Source organism: Perca flavescens, chromosome 1 (assembly GCF_004354835.1).
Source record: "Perca flavescens isolate YP-PL-M2 chromosome 1, PFLA_1.0, whole genome shotgun sequence".
Classification (NCBI taxonomy): Eukaryota; Metazoa; Chordata; class Actinopteri; order Perciformes; family Percidae; genus Perca; species Perca flavescens.
The window spans coordinates 8,327,530-8,331,541 of NC_041331.1; positions in this window are offsets into that span (position 1 = coordinate 8,327,530).

The window sequence follows — 4,012 nt, forward strand, 5'->3', positions numbered from 1 at the left end:
GCAAGGCAGGCTGCAACCTGAGACAAACAGAAAACTAAGTTAGCCACACAAGCAAGAACGCAGGAAATACAGGGAACTAGGATTGCCACTATACCACGCTTGTAGACTGCACGATCTGGCGACGAGTGGATCACAGAGCCAGCCTTAAGTACTGCAGGAGGTTGATGAGGGAATGAGCTTCACCTGGAGCCACCTGCCAGCTGAGCCACGCCCACAGCAATCAGCACAGACTGCCATGATGACATCATGACAGGGTGAACAAAACTCAGCCTACTTCTTTAGACCTGAAAAGAGTAAAAATGTAGATCAAATTAAAGTGGAGGCGGAAATTATTGAAGATCCAAGAGAGTTAGCCATCCATTGCTATAATTTTTATAACAATCTGTACACATCTAATTACTGCGAGGCAACAACTAAATCATTAATGGACTACATCAGCCATTGTAGAACTATATCCCCAGGAGACAGAGGTCTAGATTTATCAAGCCGTTTGCACCTGTTTCCAGGTGCTAATTGGTCGCAAAGACGGACATAACCAATGCAGGCTATTTACAAACAGGGCGCACTCGGATAAAATCGCAGATTGTCTGCCACATGAGCGAGAAGAGACAAGTTGCGCTTTCAATATGCGTTCGTGGGAGGGTCGTGGGGAAAGTGGGAGTTCCACCCAAAAAGGTGGGAGGATAAGCGCAAAGTGCACCTAATTACATATTCCGTGGTATTTACAAAGACTGTCAGTAAGAGCGCACCTCTATTCTGCGGGGGAAATTCTCCGCCTCTTAAAAGCAGGTCTAAACCAGCCGCAATCGAGTTTCCTCTTAGACCTTTAATAGCAACATTAATTTGAGCAAGACGAAGACATAGGCGAGGCTGAAAATATTTTTAACACAAGAATCACACTTTGTCAGTGAACACAACATCATTTAGCGTTACAGATCAAGCAGCCATGCAATATTAGAGTTACTGGAAGAAATTGAATCTCCCACTCAGCGTTCACATCCCATTCCAGCAGTTGTTAAACTCCTCTCTACATTACAAATATTGGCATCAGGATCATTTCAAACAGTCATAGCATCAGCAGTGGGAATATCACAGTCTGCACTCAGCCATATCATAGCACAAGTACCGCTTTACTACAGCGCAATTTACGGTATAGTGGGCGGAGAAAGACGCTGATTGCCTACTACGCAAAATGTGGAAGCATAGCGTGCGCTATTACCGAACTCTCATAAACAGACGCAGCGCAAACTGCGCTAGTGTTAGTAAATTAGGCCCAGAGACTATTGTGATGACAGCATTGCCCAAGAAGAGGTTTTGAAGGTGATTCAAAATCTCCAAAACAACAAGAGCCCAGGGTGTGATGGTATAACTGCTGAATTATACAAAATGTTTGATGAATTACTAACTCCCTTTCTAGTAAAAGTTTTCTCAGAGAGCTTAGAGAAAGAAGCTCTTCCAACAACTATGACGCAGGGTGTCATCACATTGATTCCGAAACTTGACAAGGAAACTATCTATAGAATAAATAACGATTACAACATTTTTGCACTAGTTTTCGCTAATAGACTTAAAGAAGTGTTAGACTCTATTATAGATCAGTGGTTCCCAACCTGGGGTCTGGGCACCCCTTAAGGGGGGCAGCAAAGATCACAGGGGGAGCGCAAGTATTAATCTGGTTTAAGGTTGAGGTAAAAAAAAAAAAAGAATATTTGCACATGTTAAACAAATTATGATAATACACTAGAATATATAATGTATACAAAAGTCTGTATAAAAACTTTGGATTTGGAGATGGCTTCTGCAGAACTGTCATGACCCTGTATAAAAATGGCATTAGTGCAGTAAAATTGAAATTTGGTACTTCTAGATTCAGAGTGTCACGTGGAATCAAACGAGGGTGCCCAATCTCCCAATACTTATTTTTGATCGCCTCTCAACTCTTAGCTCTACATGTCTCTAACAGTGCCTTGGAAGGGATAACATTGGCTGAAAGAAGTATTATCCTTAGTCAACTGGCTGATGACACAACCATCTTCTTGAGAAATGCCTCCCAGATTCCCCCCGCAATAGAGCTGATCAGAGGATTTTCACAAGCTTAAGGTCTCAAATTAAACTTAAGAAAATGTGAACTAATGGCAGTTAAAGAATGTGATGTTACAACTATATGTGATATCCCTGTGAAGGATCAGGTTACATACCTGGGAACAATAATAACCAAAGACCACAATACAAGACGTCTAACAAATTGTAGCCCTATCACTGAAAAAAAACTAAAAAGAAATTAAATTCTTCGCTACAAAGAGACTTATCCTTAAGAGGAAGAGTGTTACTGACAAAAGCGGAGGGAATTTCCAGACTTGCTTATTTGGCGGCCTCTTTGGATGTTGATTGTTGGGTATCGAAAATAATCAACAATATGTTGCTTAACTTCATATGGAAAAACAAAACTCACTTTGTCAAAAAGTCTGTAATAATGAACACAAATCAGTGTGGGGGGCTTACATTTTTTGGACTTCACAACTTTAAGCAACACCTTCAAAATCAACTGTCTCAGACAATTCATCAATAACCCAACATCACTATGGAATTTTATTCCAAACTATATTTTCTCTAAAATTGGTGGCCTGAATTTTCTGTTATTATGCAATTATAGTATTAGTAAACTCCCAATCAAACTGTCCAATTTTCATAAACACATGCTTTTGGCTTGGTCTCTCTTATTTAAACATAACTTCTCATCTCATCGATATTACATTCTCTTCAAAAACAAATCTTTATTTTTTGAAAACTGGTACAGGAATATTTTACTTGTTGGCCAACTCTATGACACGAATGGCAGACTGTACAGTTATTCAGAATTTTTGCGGAAATTTCAAATTCCTATTTCGGTTAAGGAGTATGCAAATTGTCTTTGATGGAATCAGAATGCTGCTGGGAGGCATTAACTTCCCATGGCCACTGACTCACAATATGGATTTTTCTGATACTGCTGTGGGGAAGTTATGCTTTTCCGTAGTTAAAAATAAAACAATTAGGACTTTATACCAAAAAGATATTGTTACTGTTCCTCATATAATATCATATTGGAACAGTTTAATAGAGAATGTCCCTTGGAAAAATGTTTGGTCTTTACCTTTCAAATATATGCTTACTAATAAAGTGAGAGAAGTTACGTTTAAATTAATTCACAGATTCTACCCAGCAAAGTGTGTGCTTAAGTGGTATAAACCAAATATTGAACCTGAATGCTCCTTCTGTAAAAGATCAGATGACGATTTTTCCCATTTACTGTATTTTGGAAATGTTCCTACACAGTAAAATTCTTGTCAGACGTCCTTGAATTTATCCAAACCTATCTCATTACGGATTTCTTTTTTTGTTTTAAGGATGTTTTCTGTGGTGTGGTGACGCTTAAGACGGACAAGGAAGGAAAATATTTCATTATTAATCTTTTATTTCTACTCGCTAAATATCACATCCATAAATGTAAGTTCAGGGGCTCTAAACCTTTCTTTCCTGTGTTTGAAAATGAAGTCAATGAATATTTGGACTCTATAAGATATTCAAAGAACTGTAAAGCTCTGAAGACAGATATATTCAACACTTGTGACGTCACGTGACTGAATGATATTGGAACTCTTCTAACTGTAATGATGCTATGAATTGGACTGCTTGTTGATTGGCCTTGCTGGACTTTGCAGACTCCCTGGGATATGAGTTGCTTATGTATTTATTTTGTAGTTGTATGTATGTGTACCTTTATGTGTTGTTTGTAACTGCAAATGCTCTCAATAAATGAATTATAAAAAATATATAAAATAAAAAAAAAGTCTATGGTCATCCCACAGGACATAAGACTGCTGAACTCTTACGCTCTGAGCTCATCGCATGTCACTTTACCCCTAAACAGTCAATTTATCTTTATGTATTAGAAAATTAGAAAAACAATTAGAAACCAAAAAATAGAAACCAACTAAATAAAAGAAAAACCGGATATCCGGTTGTACCGGAA